The 18,742-nt window shown below is 34.1% G+C and overlaps 1 protein-coding gene across 1 annotated transcript in view; it reads left to right on the top strand.

Annotated features, from left to right (window-relative positions):
- The first annotated feature begins 8,443 nt into the window (after positions 1–8,443).
- The window catches only part of LOC126888833 (gastrula zinc finger protein xLCGF3.1-like), a 173,905-nt gene continuing 163,606 nt past the window's right edge, over positions 8,444–18,742 (top strand). The window contains exon 1 of the mRNA XM_050657258.1: positions 8,444–8,571. The gene's annotated coding sequence lies outside the window, so the exon portion shown is untranslated. The remainder of the gene's footprint in view (positions 8,572–18,742) is intronic.

Here is an 18,742-nt window from a genome sequence, read left to right as displayed (position 1 = left end):
AACTTATCTTCTCTCGTGGTTTCAGTATCTCTTAGTTGATCCTAATCGGGATAAAATAGGAAAAAGAAATAAAGCAAAATATAAAATAAACATACAGAATTGTATAAAATGCATCATTTTCCCGGTATTTAAGCTTGAATACTTAGATTTGGGTACAACTCACTTTTAGTTAACATTAATAGGTTTTTCTAGTAAGGAGTTTATTTGATTTTTTATTAGCCTCAATTTTGATAATAATAACTGTTTTGTAAAAACTTATAGTTTTTGAGTTATTTATGAAAAATCGGTTAAAAACATGCACCTTTCTCACGAAAAAAATTAAAATTTTTGATCTTTAATAACTAAAAAAGTTTTGATTTATTTTAATAACTTTATATAACAAATTTTGCTTATAATTTGCCCCTCTATCGAACTGTGGGGTTATTTTTAATAAAATAATTTTCACCCCCGAGGAGGGGTGGCATCCACCCCCAGGGTAAAAGCGCAAGTTGGCACCATGTCACCTTTATTTCTTGAGATATCCTATAAACACTCACCAATTATCATGCAAATCGATGGAGGTTCAACGAAATCGGAGATAATAGCTCATATCCACCTTCAGTGACTGCACTATTTGTCGAACTACGGAAAGTCTACGATACCGTTCCACTGAAGAAGCTGCAACAATCAATGGAAAGCACGAATGTTAATATAGAATAAATAAAAGCAGTCAAAGTATTATACAATCAACCCATAACAAAATTAAAAGCAGCGAGACAAATAACCACAGGGTGTGTAACATCAAAATAATTAAATGTTGCCTGTCCCCCACTTTATTTAAAATAGACCTCGAAAGTGCTTTAAAAAGATTGAAACAAAAATGTAGAACAATGGGGATATCACTCACCAATCCTATGGTACCTATATAATATACGCTCAACTTTTAAGAACATCGTGTTGGTGAATGGCCATCAACTACATGCCCGAAAATTAATTGAAGAGGATGGTACATATTGTTATGATCTGCTTCTTATTAATTTTATATTAATTATTATTTATTTGATTAATTATTTAATTGTCGCAAATCATACATAAAAAATGAATAAAAAAATCTCAGGGTGCCTTTTTATAATATTAAAAAAATGTCTAAATTATCTCACGTTATACTTATCTTCTCTCGTGGTTTCAGTATCTCTTAGTTGATCCTAATCGGGATAAAATAGGAAAAAGAAATAAAGCAAAATATAAAATAAACATACAGAATTGTCTTTTATTTATCAAAATCAATACTCTAAAAATCTGTCAAATCTAAAACCTGTGGACACAGATGTCCGAATGAAATTTCTACCACTTAAATTTATTCTAGTTAAAAAAACAATTTATCGGTTTGTTCCCGATGACTTTGGTAAAACAAACTAAACAAAACAAATTTATGTATTCGCAAGATTACCTATATTTAATATTTACTTTTTGAAATATTGGAAATTTAATTCATATGCTTTTTACTCAAAATTTTAGTTTCCGAACATAAAAATATCTTTCACAAAAATTGACTGACCTTTTGCTTCACTCACTCTGATGTCTTCTCGTGATCCAAAACAGCTCTCCCTCGTTGAATATGTTAAAGGCTACTCATCAAAGCCCTCTCCGTTCTCCAGCTTCAAATCTATCAGCATACTAGCACCAATTCTCCAACAAGCCAGGCCTCCTTTGACCAGTACTCGATTCAAACAGAACTCCAAAAATTCTCTGCTCTCCTTCTCACAATAACACAGAATCAAAGAGGTATTTCGCCTCAATTTGATCTGTCTCTCGTTCCACTTTTCAGCACTATTCTCCATTATCAAACAACCACTGGTACTTGCTAACTACCTATCCACGAAAACGTCGAACTGCTCCTCAGCGATGCCAATAACATACTGCCTTCTTTTTCAAATTCACTCAACATTCAAACCACTTTTCCCCTTCCAAATTGCCAAGAATCAGAAACATTTCTCTTTTCCATTCGACAAACAAACAGTCATTTTCAAAATTATTCCGACCATCCTAATTACTTTCGGGGAACCCTACAACATTTACTCGGGGTGAAACAAAGATATTAAAAATTAAAACTTTCTTTTAAACCATTTTTCTAGAAAATGATAATTACCTCTACCTGTAGATTCTATAGTTCCCGTAATAAACAATCTTTTAACATTTTAAAACTAAATACATCGTCCTTTTCACTTTAATTATTCACAAAAGTCTTTAATGGTTCATCGAAAAGCTCATTAAAAGAGAAATCCACTTACATCCAAACTAAATTCTAATAAATATTTACAGATCAATATACAGGGTGTATCAAATTTATGTGCCCGCGTTATTTAAAAAAAAATTTAATTTAATTTTCATTTTGCCTTTCATTGATAAATTGAGGGTTATATAGGGTTTAGAAGTGAATAAAAAGAAAATAAAACCGAATACTTGTACATTGGAAAAGAACAAAAGATATCATATTAGATGACCTGGCCACGATAAAACACTGCTACGACTACAAATATCTAGGATCAATCTTTCGCTCGATGGAACATTAGACAAAGCCGTAAGAGAAAGAAACACGTCAGGTAGAAAAGACATCACATAGCATTAGAGAAATAATGCGAGTCAAACAGACAAACGAACAATCACAGATGCTGGCTTACCAGGTCTACTGATTTTTCAGTAGACCTACTGATTTGAACTTTAATCTACTGACCTACTGAAAACTGTATAAAACCTACTGATTTGAACTCTAATTTACCGATCTACTGAAACTTCAACTGAAAAATCTAAAAAAAATTCAAAATTCAATGTCCAACAAGGTGTTATCTTCTTTCTCGTTTCACTTTAACCTAAATTTCTATAGATAGTGGGTACCTATTAATTTTCATGGTACTTAATAAGGATGTCAAGTGGCTACAAAGGAAATATAGGGACTCTTGGGTCGAGAGATAATTGCTTTGTTTTCAATAGACATATGTGCCATGTGTTTCCACTGATACAACCAAACCATCTGTGACGCCTTGGATAAGATTTATGAGTATTTGATGAATAGAGGTACAGTTAGGGTCAGTGAATAGTTTACAGGCTGGCCGATTTTTTAAAATTTTTACCTGGTTTAAAATGCACCTTTTGCATATATTTTATAAAATTTAACAAACTGGAAAATATAGAAAGAAGATTTTTAGAAAATAAAATTTATTATGGTCTTAATATGATTTATTTTATTATTTTATTTTTCAATACATCGCTGAAGAGTCCTAAAACAACTGTTTTTATATAAAAGTAAACTAAAAATCTAAAAATTAAAGGAATAATGCAGAAAACATAAAAAATCGTCGATATACTTAATTAACCTATAAAATGACAGAAGTGCCAAAATTTCATAAATGTCGTAAGTGTGAAAATTTAATAACAGTGGAGTAAACTGGCCTGCGGTTGGACCAATAGAAACAAGCATTACGGGGTAAATTTGAATCACTCCTCTTGCTTAAAAATAAACAATAGCTTATTTGAAAGGTTATTCAATTATCTATTCAGTAATATAAACATCTTCTTCCTTCTTGGATGTAGGCTTTAAAGCCTGTTTCTTCTTCAATATTAGCCTCCTAAATTATTTAAGTTATCGCACCATCTTTTTCTTGGTCTGCCAATACTTCTTCGTCCATTTGGTGACTTATCTCATGCTATTCGTACTATCCTATCCTCTGCCATTCTACTAATGAATATAAACATTAATACCTACAATTATTTATACAGGGTGTCCAAAAAAATAAATACATTTATTGACACAAATTAAAAGAAGAATGCATGAAATTTAATTCAAAATACATTTTACTGCTTTGAGAAAAGAGAAAAAATGTTTATTTGATAAATAAACATTACTTTTCGCTTAAATTAAATGTTCAAACTTCTAAGAGGTAGGTGGGTGGAAGCTTTATTGAATTTAAGCGAAAAACAATATTTATTTAGCAAATAAATATTTTTTGATGTTTTCTGGCAACAGTAAAATGATGTATTTTGGATTAAGTAAATTACATACCTACATTCTCCTTTTTATGTCAATTAATTTAATTCAATAAGTTTTTTGTACCCTTTATATAAAATTATTTTAATGTTTGAAGCAATAAATGTTTATTACACTGAATAGAGAATTGAACAACCTTTTAAATAAGCGAGCACACGATCCTATTCTTATTTAAAAAAATCATCGCTATATACGCCAAAAAAGCATAATCTAAAAATTAAAAATGACCCATTTTGGGATTTTTCTTCAAAGTCACCCATTCACAAAAAAATTATTTTATTTCAACTTTCAAGGCCGCGTCCGACCATCAAATAATTTGATCAAACTGGTTTGAGCAAACTGAAAGTGACAGTTAGTGACGTCACATCCTGAGTGTTCATTGTGAATAATAATGAAAAATTTTAATATTAAATAAAGTACAGACAAGTTGACAACTCAATACAAAAAACTTGATCAAACTAGACTGATAGTGAGAGCACAGATTTTTAGAATTTAAAAAAAAAACTGCAATTGTGACGTCACTTTGACGTACTTCCGGAGTCCGGAGTTTGCTCAAACTGTTTGATCAAATTATTTGATGGTGAGACGCGGCCTTTACGCGCTCACTATATATTAGATAAAAGACCAAATAAATAAATAGTACCTATCTATGTAAATTTCTATGAAGGCTTGAAAAATATGAGATTACTTGGTTACTTGTAATATAGAGGGTCCGTAATATAGAGGTGACCATAGATACCAGTACATAAATATAAGGGAATCTACATATAGTCCAGAAAGCTACTGCGCATCCGCTAGGAAAAATATTCTAATTCGGATTTTTGGCACAATCTTACTCAAAAAGGACTCCTTTTAACAAATTTCCATGTTGCCAGGACCAAAAGGTGGTCAAAAATTTTTGAAACGTTTTTTTTTTGTTTTTTTCCTAAAATTATTTTTATTGCATGGAAAAAAGTTTTTTTTAGGTTTTATGGATCATTCCAAACAGAAAAGGTTTTTAGTGATTTTTTTCTAAAAATGATAGTTTTTGACATATAAGCGATTAAAAATTGAAAAATTGCGAAATCGGCCATTTTTAACCCTCAAAGACTATGTGAAAAAATGAAAATTTGAATGTTGCCAAGGTAGGTAGATATTCTTTAAACATCGATTGATGAAATCCCGAAGAGTTTTTTGCAATACAATATTCAAAACTCCTTTGTTTTTTAATTGCGAATCAAGCGTGCGCGACACTATTTTCCACCGACAGTATGGTGCAAATGAAAGGAATAAATTCGTTATTTCGAAAATCGGCGACTTTAAGGAAAAATCCCGAAACAGGTCGATTTTTATGTTTAAGTTATGATATTATGGCATATATGGTATACTAGTGACGTCATCCGTCTGGGCGTGATGACGTAATCGATGATTTTTTTAAATGAGAATAGGGGTCGTGTGGTAGCTCGTTTGAAAGGTTCTTCAATTCTCTATCAAGTAATGTAAACATTTACATAATTTTTTATACAGGGTGTCCTTCTACTTCTTTTTTTGTCAAATAATTTAATTTAATAAAAATTTTTTGGACACCCTGTATAAATAATTATATAAATGTTTATATTACTGAATAGAGAATTGAAGAACCTTTCAAATGAGCTAGCACACGACCCCTATTCTCATTTAAAAAAATCATCGATTACGTCATCACGTCCAGATGGATGACGTCACTAGTATACCATATATGCCACAATATCATAACTTAAAAATAAAAATCGACCTGTTTCGAGATTTTTCCTTAAAGTCGCCGGTTTACGAAATAACGAATTTATTCCTTTCATTTGCACCATACTGTCGGTGGAAAATAGTGTCATGCACGCTTGATTAGCAATTAAAAAACAAAGGAGTTTTAAATATTATATTGCAAAAAACTCTTCGGGATTTCATCAATCGATGTTTAAAGAATATATACCTACCTTGGCAACATTCAAATTTTCAGCTTTTCACATAGTTTTTGAGGGTTAAAAATGGCCGATTTCGCAATTTTTCAATTTTTAATCGCTTATATGTCAAAAACTATCATTTTTAGAGAAAAGTCACTAAAGACCTTTTCTCTTTGGAATGATCCAAAAAACCTAAAAAAACTTTTTTCCGTGCAAAAAAAATAATTTTAGGAAAAAAACAAAAAAAAAACGTTTAAAAAATTTTTGACCACCTTTTGGTCCTGGCAACATGCAAATTTGTTAAAAGGAGTCCTTTTTGAGTAAGATTGTGCAAAGAATCCGAATTATAATATTTTTCCTAGCGGATGCGCATGCAGTGGCTTTCTGGACTAATAATATAATTAGTTTGGAGAGTTTTAAACTGGCCGTTAGTAGAAATGGCCGATTTTAACAGGTGGCCGTTAACACAGGTTTTATAGTATTATAAATGGCTTAAAAAATCTACTGATTGCTACTGATTTTTTGAAAGCAAAACTACTGACGACATCAAAACTGACCTGGCAACCCTGCACAGATGACTTATCGCGACAAAGTCCTGGTTCAAATATATACAAAGAATGGATGAACAACGAATAGGTACCAAAAAAATGGCAACCAGAAAGAAAAAGAAAACGAGGTAGAGGCCCACCGGTTCTTAAAGACCGCTTTACAGCTTGCAAGAAAACTTGCTGCAACTTCTTGCATGCAAGACTTTCATGCAAGTCTATTGCATGGTCTTTTACAGCTTGCAACTCGGCTTGCATGCAATTTGAAAGTTTTACCCTTAACCTAACTTATAAACTTAGACATTACTACGGTTGCCTAAATCGACTAACCAATGAACATTAAGGGTGAGATTACGTCACGAGAGTTTACTGTCATTTGAATCGTAAAATGATTTTTTTCGAATCCTGAGAAAACCAAGGATTTTAGAAAAATTTAAACGCAGGCTGCAATATTACATTATTACCGAGGGCGGAAAGTCCCTTAGAATAAACAAGCAGATTCTATTCAATGAAATATTTGAAATTAAATATCACACTTCTCTTTTATTTTCAGCCCTGTAACTTATTAAAATAAACATTATAGAAGTTTTCAGGGACTTTCAGCCCTCGGTAATAATGTAGTCTTTCATTCTGAGTTTAAATTTTTCAAAAATATTTATTAGTTTTCTCAGGATTCGAAAAAAATGAATACAATAATTAAAACACATTGAGAATTTTGACATGCGTCAAAATTTTGCATTAACTCAATGTAAAATTCTGAACTGTTAAATTCCAGCTTCCCTAATAATTATTTTACATCAAAAGAATTAGAAACTATTTGAAGAGGATTGAAATCTGTATTGGAAATAACTGTTAAAATTGGTCTACGTAATTAAACATATTCCAAAATGTTGTAAAAATGTAATACATTTTAGTTTTCAGCCCAAACTTAGGCCACACACAATGCAATAATGTTCACATTTTTGAACTGTCAATATTTTTATTTTATCATCTATTTTTTAAAAACAATACAGTTGATAAGATACCCTCAGTTGCGGAGAAAGGATTAATAATAAAGATTTTTTTATTCAGTCAATGGTGTGAGCACTGTCAGTTAAATAATAACGTGTGGCCTTACTTTTACACGCATACCTATTGTGGCAAATGTATCATATTTTTCAAAATTTTGGAATGCATTTAAATCGTAGAACAATTTTAACTTTTGATTTTAATACAGATTTTAATTCTCTACAAGTATTCTCTCATGACTTTTGATGTAGAATAATTAGGGAAACAGGAATTCAACAATTCAGAATTTTACATTGAGTTTCCTATGGCCCTTTTTACGATTCACCACCCGGTATAAGATAAAATGTGTACTATTTGTCTTATTATTTCATAATAACACAAATAATACACATATATACACAATAACACACATTCAATGATAGAAAATAATTTAAAAATATGGGAATGTAAACTCTTGTGACGTAAAGTCAAAAATATAAGTCTCCCCACCACCGTCGGACAAGACAACCGTAATAAAGTCTAATAACCGTGGTAGAGGCCGAGAAAATTTGGAGCGAAGGAATAGACACAAGACACAGAACTGAGAGAAAGAAACATAAAAAAAACATAGAAAGCCTATTACGATATGTCAACGTCAACAAACTCAACAAAACAATAAACAATGTGTCAACATTATGGTCAACTGTCAACATGAATGAACTTTGAACTCGAGGATGAGGATCGAGGAGTGTAACACTAAAAACGAAAACTAAACAAAACGATAAATGGATAAATTAGCCATTAGCCCTACGTGTACGTGGTGATTTTTTTGACGTTGTTAGAATATTTTTATATTTTATTATAAAAATAAAAAAACATTTACTGAAATATAATAACATCATGTTTAATCAAACTGAAGTAAAAGAAGTTAGTGAGACGACTTGTAAAGAAGAAATAGATAACGAAGTACATGAAGTTCTAGAGGACACCTTTAAAATTGAAATTAAGGAGGAACCTCTCAGGGAAAGTTTAAAGGATATGTTCGATTATTTAGAGGTTAAGACATGCCATGTAAAAGCCGAAATAGAACAAGATGATGGTAAGTAAATAAATAGTAGATATTGCCAATATATAGGCAACTCATAAATATTGGCAATATCATTTTAAAGTCTTCTACTTTAAAAATGTATAATATATGTCTGAATTGCCAATATAAATGAGTCAGTATTACAAGAATTTTTTACTAAGCAACAACATTTTTGTTTAATTTAGTAATTGTGGCTTATTTCCCATATAAATAGTTAATCATAAAAATACCACAAGGAAATAGCTTCAGAAAAACAAAATAAATAGTAGTTGAATGAAGTAAAGAAACACAGACGTACTCACAAGATTGTTTCTTTACTTCATTCATTTAAAATGAACTCACAATATGCAACCCATTCAACATTTAAATAGTAGTTATGGACATTTAAGCTCCTCTATCTTGCTGACTACAGTCCGTCTCACCTTGACTTTTCAGTACTTTACAGAACATAGGCAATGCAGTCCTTAACACATTGCGTGCCACGCTTAACTTGGGATAATAGTCTCAGGGGCATTGATATCCACGTCAAGAAAGTATACGTGTCATTTGATATACTTGGTATGTCAAAAATGAGCAAAGTGGCCCCTGACAAAATCTCTGTGTATCTCATATATGAGTGAAGTGGCACGCAATGTGTTAAGAAAGTTTTTAGCGCAGTGATGATGATTTTATCAAAAAGAATTTGTAATCGAACATTAGAGAGATTACATTAAAACTGTTTTAGAAAGGCAATCTACAATTTTAGGATTCATATGCGTAATAATAATATGAGTAAAATTAACAGACAAAAAGCAAAACAACTGGGTAAGAAATAAAACAAAAGTAAAAAACGCAGGACAATATAATATATAGCCAGACAAACGGACAATAGGTGAAATACCACAATACAGCATGGGAGACCATGGACAGGAAAGAGAGCTAGAGGATGACCCAGTTGAGATGGGGAGATGACATTAAAAAGATAGGAGGAACGTACTGGAACAGAAAGCACTAAACAGAAGCGAATGGAGGAAACTGGGGAAAGCCTATGGTCAAAATTGGACGAATTAAAGGGCAAAAGAAGAAGAAGATGCGTAATAACTATAGTGTGTCAAATAAACTTAATTGCATATGAATCCTAAAATTGTAGATTGCCATTCTAAAACAGTTTTAATCTGACAGATGTCTGATGATATCTCAATGATAAAAAGGTAGATTGTAAGCTTTTTGTCAAATTAGAACCGTACACAATAAATGATTTTATGAATAGTACATGGAACTAACATATCTAAATGTACCTATATAAACTTATGCAAGTAGTGCACTACTTAGCTAATTATTGTTTTTTACTTTTATGTAAATGTCTGTAAATGAGAAAGCTAGAGGCATTCGAAATGTGGGTGTATCTATGTATCCTCAAAATATCCTGGACGACTCACACCACCAACGGGTACTGTGCTGAATGGGAAAACAAAAAGAAATCTCTTTCTCAATTAAGAAATGGAAACTTGAATACCTCCGTCATATTATGAGACATGATAAATATCATATACACCAACTGATAATACAGGGTAAAATAGAAAGCAAACGCAGACACCGAAGAAGAAGACACTTTGGAAGAAGACACATGGCTTCAAAGCTTATGCCAATGGTTTGGACTAACATCGATCGAGTTATTCTGAAATGCTGCAAATAAAATTAAAATCTGGTGAGCAGAATTTAACTATTAAATACTTCAACAATACACCGAAAATCTGTAAAAAAAACTAAAACCGGGCAGCCCTTTACTTTATTACCAAAATGTTAGAGGACTAAGAACTAAACTGTCTGACCTCAGCTTGAATGTCAGCAACTGTTCCTATGATATCATTATCTTAACTGAAACCTGGCTCACACCTGAAATTACGGATGCTGAACTTGGGCTTCTCGACTACAATATCTACAGAACCGACCGCTCTAAGGACTCCAGTGTCTTCAGTAGAGGTGGTGGAGTATTAATTGCAGTTAAGAACTCAATTCCTTCTTATCAAATTCAGTCTGATCCTTCGATTGAACAGTTGTTTGTTCTCTTTAATAACAAATCTATAATCGGTACAGTATACTTTCCACCTAAATCTATAGCTACTTTATACCAATCATACTTTGAACAGCTTATCACTATAAGCGAGCAATATGATAGAGCAAACCTTTTTCTATTGGGTGATTTTAATCTTCCATCTGCAGTTTGGGATGTCGATGATTATTGTTCCGTTGCTTCTCCTCAGCCTACAGCTACACAATCCGAAGCTGATTCTATTGAAACTATATCCAATATCTGTGCTTTTTTCAATCTCTTCCAGACCAACGAAATAACCAACGATAGAGGAGTTACGCTTGATCTCATTTTATCTCCATTGGGTATTTATGTATTGAAGGCTATCGACATTTTAATTCCAGTGGACACACATCATCCTCCGCTTGGATGCAGTTTGCCACTCAAAATCACAAATGATCATTCATCTGGTGAAGAGTATTATTATGACTTTGTTCATGCTGACTATGCAGCAATTCGCTCTTCCCTTGAAGCAATTAATTGGGATGGTGCACTTCAGGGAAAAGAGCTCTCTGACATGGTTTCTGTATTTTACGACATTTTTTATTCCATCATTGATCGTTTTGTTCCGCTAAAAAAAATCTGTGATAAGAAATATCCATGCTGGTACTCCTCTGAGCTGAAGAAGTTGCTTCACAAGAAGAAATCAGCGCACAAGATATATAAGAGCACTAGGTGTCCAGAAAGTTATGCAGCATTTAGTAACTTACGAACTAGATGTAAATTTTTATCAAGACAGTGTTATGCTGATTACATTCAACGTACCGAACATTCTATTGTTAATAACGTTAAATCCTTTTGGAAGTTTGTAAGTAGTAAAAGAGAAAATAACGCTATACCTAATACAATGACTCTTGGAGATCGTACTGCCTTCAATGGAACTGATATTGCTAATCTTTTTGCTAACCAATTCTTTTCCGTCTATACTAACCAATACTTACATCCGCATGTAACCCAGATTTCACCTTTGGTTAATGTGTCTAATTATCACATTGAAATTTCAAAAATCTACGAAAAACTGTCTGAACTCAATACCAACAAAGGTCCTGGTCCTGATGGAATTCCCCCTACTTTCCTTAAAACATTCAGCTTCATTCTATCGCGCCCACTTTTTTATATATTTAATAAGTCTCTATTAACAGGGGAATTTCCAGACTACTGGAAAAACTCTTATGTCACTCCAATATATAAATCAGGTCGAAAATCGGATATAGGTAACTATCGTCCCATTTGTATTCTTAGTGCTATTCCTAAAGTTTTTGAGAGCATTATTTCCGATTATTTAAGTTATGACTTCTCGCCAATTATAGGGGCCCACCAATTTGGATTTACATCCAAAAAATCAGCAGAATTGGGTCTCATAACATATGTTGATTTTTTGACAGATGCTCTTGAGAGGGGTTTACAAGTTGACTCTGTGTATACTGACTTTTTCAAAGCTTTTGACAAAGTTAATCATGAGCTCTTGATTCATAAACTTTATTTATATGGAGTTGATGACCTTATATTGAAGTGGCTCAAGAGCTATCTTACGCAAAGATCGCAAATTGTTAGGGTTACTCATCACTATTCTCATACCATCTCTGTTACCTCAGGTGTACCACAAGGATCACACTTGGGACCTCTGCTGTTTAATATATTTATTAATGATCTAATACCCTGTTTCCAAGTAAGTGAAACTTTGTTATTCGCTGATGATTTAAAATGTTTTAAAATAATCACATGTGAGGCTGATTCACTTAGTCTACAAGGTGATATTGATCGCCTATCTAACTGGTGTATGCAAAATGGTATGTGTTTGAATGCATCCAAATGCCATATTCTTCGTTTCCATCGAACTCATCATCCAATCATCTTCGAATATAGTATAAATAATCTGACCTTACATTCTGCCTCTGAAACTAGGGATCTAGGTGTGATCCTTGACTCCGCCCTTAGCTATAAATCACACATTTCCAGTACAATACAAAAGTCTATGAAGATGCTTGGCTTTATAAAAAGAACCACCAGAGACTTTACAAACATCTCAGCTATTAAATCACTTTATTTCTCCCTGGTTAGATCTCATTTCGATTACTGTTCCACAATTTGGTCCCCCTATTATTTTACTCATAAACTGAAACTTGAAGCTGTCCAACACAATTTTCTGAGATATACTGCTACTAAGATGCATGTATACTATGACTATTCTGTATTAGAGCGCATACTGAACTTACCTCCTCTTGAGGTACGCAGAAAACAAAGAGACTTAATAATTTTATTTAAAATTATCAACGGGCTGTGTAACTGCCCCGAGCTTCTCTCCAAAATATCTCTATTTGTCCCCAGTCGTTCGACTAGGCAGGTGCAAACCTTTTATGTCTCTTTTCATAGATTCAATTATTCTTACAACACATTTATTCCTAGAGCTCTTCGATTAGCTAACTCATTAAATAACCTCGAAATTTTTAATATATCAGTTTCCCGCTTCAAAAACCATATTTCTTCCCTAACTTTTTAACTTTTTAATATTTTCGGTCAGAGCTTTTGTATTGTGGTTGGTGTTACATGACATGTATGTATTAGATAACTCAAAACCGTTATACCTTGGAACATTTCTGAATTGATTTAGGTGATATCTTTTGTTTGTAATTTTACTGACCTATATGTTATCTTATTCTTTTTTTCTTTTTCTTTTTTGTAACTGTACTACTCATAGAATTATTTTCTCTCAAACCACTTTGCTATGTTATATTATGATAATTTATGTTGTATAATTGGTTAACATTAATGTTATATAATTGTATAATTATGTTATATAATTTAGAACACTGTAACATTTATATCTGAATAGGGCTTGCCCGTGAATAAATAAATAAAAATTGCAATGATGATAGCCACTATCCGCAACGGACAAGGCACATGAAGAAAAGAAGAAGATGTAAATGTCATTTGACTGGCTTTATACATTTCTTTTTTGATAAAACTTTGTGTATTTAAGTGTAATAAATTTTATTATTAGTGTAGGATTCCTTAAAGACACTCGTAATAAAAGTTATATGTAATATGTTTAACAGTTTTAATTAATAAAATAGACAACTAAATTATACACTGGGGTGCAAAATTAACCGGACACCTTAAAAATGGGTAACTTTTGGTGTCCCGGATTTCCTAAACCTGTTGTCCGATTTAAGTGATTTTTTTAATACATTATAGCCTTATTCTTTAACAATATCGCTGTAACAATATTGTTGCTAAACAGGTAAATTTTCATTGTATACCGGGTGTACCAATGAAACTGTTTTTTCTAAAACTTCGCATCACCCTGTTGAATAATCTAGCCTAGCATTTATAGCATACTCAAATTAAAACCCCTTCTATATATAGCCTCATGTTTTCTCAATACTCTGTTTTTTCATTCATTCGCTTGGGTTGGACCACAAAAAAGTTAGGAACTTTAACAATTAGCCATGTTTTTCATCAATACAGGCTGTTTTTAAATAAGTATGGCAAAATTCAAAGGGTAATTCAACATGAAGAAATAATGACAGTTTGCTTTATAAACCTATGTCCGCAAATGCTTCGTTTCTGAGATAAAGGGGGTTGAAATTTTTCTTACAAACTGACGATTTATTTATTGCTTTAAAACCGGTTGAGGTATGCAAATGAAATTTGGTGGGTTTTAAGATTTAGTTATTGCACATTTTTGACGTATGATTAAGAATTTAATATTCATCATTGGCGTGCATAAGGGTAATATGACGGCTTATATTACCAGTATGCGCGCCAATGGTGAATATTTAATTCTTACTTGTATGTCAAAAACTGTACAAGAACTACTTAAAACCCACCAACTTTCATTTGCATATCTCAACCGATTTTAAAGCTATAAATAAATCGTCAGTTTGTAAGAAACATTTCAACACCCCCCATCTCGGAACCGAAGCATTTGCGGACATACCGTTTATAAAGCAAACTGTCATTATTTTTTAAAACCTTTTTATATAGGTACTTCATAGCTCCCCTCCGGTACTTCTAGCGTGCATTCCATGGATTGGTTGGCCGCTCGGCCGCCCCCCGCACACGCTTCGCACCAGACAGGCCGGTGAAGCGACTGCCTAGCTCAACCCGTGCGCGGGTAGGTCGACCGGGGTGTCCCCAGCCTAGGATGGAACGAACCAGAGAATGTCAGTTGGCAGTTACGAGCAACTCCAGTCATTCATACTTTCATCTATCCACGCTGTCTCATCCACCCATTCATACTTTCATTTAACCCCAAACATTCCTTACTTTCATCTATGCACACTTACTCGTCTACCCATTCATTCTGACATTTAGATGGGACAGTCTGTGTAGGTTGGATGTAAAAGGTCCTTCCCCACTGACTGTCCCAAAACGATACAAAACATGGTATAACATACAAAGAAAGAACTAGAGTAAAAGGAGATGAAAAGAGAAAGTGGAGATAGAATTAGAGAAGAGAGAAGAAAGAGAAAAGAAAGAACAGGAAAGAAGCAAAAGGGAAAAGAAAAAGTAAAATGGAGATAGAATTAGAGAAGAGAGAAGAAAGAGAAAAGAAAGAATAGGAAAGAAGCAAAAGGGAAAAGAAAAAGTAAAGATAGAAAACATAAACAGGAAATATAAAGATAAAATTGATCAAAAGACGATTACTTGTATAGATAAAATTAAGTAAATAAATAAATAAACTACAATAAAATAAATAAATAAAAACATGTAAGAATAAAAATAGACAGTCAGTGTGGTTTGGATGTAAAGGGTCCTCCCCCCTCTGACTGCCCGCCACGACACAGACACATTTTTTAAATAAATAAATATAGTGGTCATCCCGTCTGCAGACGCCTCTCCTTCTCTTCCTTGTGTTTCATTGTCTTGGTGACAAAAGCAATGACCAGGTCGAAGTCTCTCTTGCTATTAATGGCTTTGTCCATTAGCTCGTGTGGCTCACCTAGAGGGGATCCCAGACCCAGGTGCAGCTCGGCACGCCCCGCATGGTACGCAGGGCACACGAACACGACATGCCGCGCGTCATCAACCACCCCACACTCGGGACATAGATCGTCAGCGGTCTTCCCTATACGGTGGGTATATTTTCTGAACGATCCATGCCCCGTCAAAAACTGTGTGAAGTAGTAGTTGACGCGCCGATGCCGACACCCGCACCACCTCACCACATCCGGGATCAAGGATCTCGTCCAGACCGCCTTCTCGACTTCGGCTGCCCATTCCCTCTGCCACAACTCTATACTTCTCTTTCTTTCTAATGATCCTGAACCTATTGCCCCGTTGGTACATTCGGACTCTCTCTCCAGCCAGGATGTGCACCGGCACAGAACCAGCCACCACCTGTAACGCAATGGTTGATACGGTTCTGTACGCGCTGCACACCCTGATCAGAGGTTTCCTTTGTGCCCTGAGAAGCATGTCTTTATATTTCTTCATCCGGAGGACCTCGTACCATACCGGGGCCCCGTATAATACTATCGATAGAATGGATTGTAACATAACTGTTCTTTTCTGTGATCCTGGGCCCCCTATGTTTGGCATTAACTTGTTTAGTAACGAGGTCCTTTTTTCAGCCTTTCGACATGCTTCCTGAACGTGTTGTCCGAATGCTAGTCTATCGTCTAACGTGATTCCTAAGTATTTCACGGTCTTTTGGGGTCTTATTTCGGAGCCATTGTACTCGAATATTATGTTGTTTCTGTATCTCGGTCCCCTCAAGATTATCGCTTCAGTTTTCTCTACTGCAAGTTTTAAATCGTTTTCTTCTATCCATTCCGCGGTTCTCTTTATTGCTTGGTTTACTTTTTCTATTATGCCCCAATCGCCTTCGACTAGTAAGGCCAGATCGTCCGCGTATGCAATCGCTTTTACTCCTCTCTCTTTGTTTATTTCTAGTACCCCGTTATATAATATATTCCATAGTGAGGGTCCCAGAACTGACCCCTGGGGTACTCCCGCGGTCATTTTCATCTTCTTTTTCTTTGATATGCATACGGTTCTTTCAGATAGGTAGTCCTTTATTATGTTGGACAAATATTCCGGAGCTCCACATTCGACTATTCTGTCTACAATGAGGCCCCAGTTTGCTGAGTTAAAAGCGTTTTTTATGTCCAACAGAACAAGGACTACCCACCTTTTCTTGCTTGCCTTTGCCGAGTCCTTTATCCAGGTTGCGGCATCTACTGTCGATCTGCCTTTCCGGAATCCGTACTGTTGATTAGATAACGCTCTCTCATCTTCCAACATGACTTCCAGTCTCTTCTTGATAAGTCTTTCGTAGAACTTACCAAGGCAGTCCAGGAGGCATATTGGCCGATAAGAGGCTGCTGAATCGGGGGGCTTCCCAGGCTTCAGGAGTAGAACTAAGTTCGCTTCCTTTAAGTCCCTGGGAAACTCTTGCTTCTGCAGTAGGTCATTACATATTCTTCTGATCAAACCTGGTTTCTCTGTTGCTATTATCTTGATTGCCTCTGGAGGCAGCCCGTCGGGGCCGGGAGCTTTCCCCGTCTTCATCTCCTGACCAGCGGTTTTAATTTCATCTTCCGTGAACTCCTCTACCATTGTTGGAAAAATCTTGACAAAGTTTTGGACTGTCTTCGTAGGGAAGAGGAGTTCAGCTGATTCCATCCGCTGGTCCTCGTCAAGTTTATATGGGGCCATTATTTTCAAGGACTTCATGGTAATTTTATATGCGTCGCCCCATATGTCCTCATCTAAAGCTTTAATCAGGGTCTGCCACTTTTCTTTTTTACTTTGTTTTATTGTTTTGTTTAATTTTTTCTTCTGTTCTTTATATATTTCATTGAGCTCGAGGTTGCCCTGGCTTCTCGTGTAATTCCTTCGAGCTCTGAGGCATTTCTCCCGTAGATCTTCAATTTCATCCGTCCACCAGTAGGGAGTTTTTTGGTTGTTTTTCCTTTTTACGGTGGCCAACTTTACTGCGCTCTCGAGTACTCCTCTCAGTTGGCCAAGGTCAGAAATCTCTTCCTCATTTATTTTTCTGACCTCCGATAGGTACGTATTTGTGTTAAAATATGTTTTAGTGTGTCCTATCGGCCGCCTTATTCCCCCTTTAACCTTTATTTCATATTTGATGTATCGGTGGTAGGTAAATAACTGATCGTCGAGAACATCCCAATCGTGGACTCTTCTTGATAGCCCATCGCTTGCAATAGTAACGTCAATATGTTCTAGGCTACCTAGACACCTGAAATTTTCAGGATAGCTTAGAACTAGTTAACAATGCAATATTTTACTGCTATTATACAGGGTGATTAATAATTAGTGGGATGAAGCTCCGTAGATCCGTTATAGTAATGTATAGCGATAAAACTTAATAACAAAAATTGTAGCGAACTTTGAGCTTCACATTACAAAATTAGTTAGAATGTTACAGGGTGTTCGATAACATAGTGGCAGACCAAACATGTTTTTTTTAATAGAATACCCTGTATTTTATTTTATATTCGAAATCTTCGTAACTTTTCGATTACAAAAATATAAAGGTTTGGTATGTTATACGGGGTATTTACAAAGTTATAACCAATTTTATATGAAAATTGTAACAAGTTTAACTACCTGTATAAATAAAAGCAAACACAAGGTCAGTGGTTTATTGACGTCATATTTTTTTATTTATTGTCAAAATTTTCTTAAATGGTTGTTTTGCTAATTTTCTTTATATTGAATACAGGGTGAGTCAAAACACAAGTACATTCTTTTCTCAGTAATTTTAAATAGAACACCCTGTATTTTATATCATTATCGAAAAGTACCATTACCATACTATAATTTTTGTGTAACATTCCCTATGTGTAAATTTATTAGTTTTCGAGATATTTTCATTTTTCAGAGCAAAATTATTAATAATTACGGGTCTAAATCTTTCCAAATTTTAAATAAGCCATGACTAAATAATTGTCTAAAACTTACAATTTACGATTACTGATTATCAATCTGTAATCAAAGTTGGCTACAATTTTGTTATTAACTTTTATTGCTATCTATTACTTATAACGGATCTACAAAGCTTTACCTCACTGACCAATCACACTGTATGGATAAATCGATTTTTTTAAATTTCAAACTATTTTAAAAATGTGACTAATG

This window comes from Diabrotica virgifera, chromosome 7 (genome assembly GCF_917563875.1).
Source record: "Diabrotica virgifera virgifera chromosome 7, PGI_DIABVI_V3a".
NCBI lineage: Eukaryota > Metazoa > Arthropoda > Insecta > Coleoptera > Chrysomelidae > Diabrotica > Diabrotica virgifera.
The sequence above is the reverse complement of the archived record's forward strand: the minus strand, read 5'-3'. Positions and strand labels throughout refer to the sequence as shown.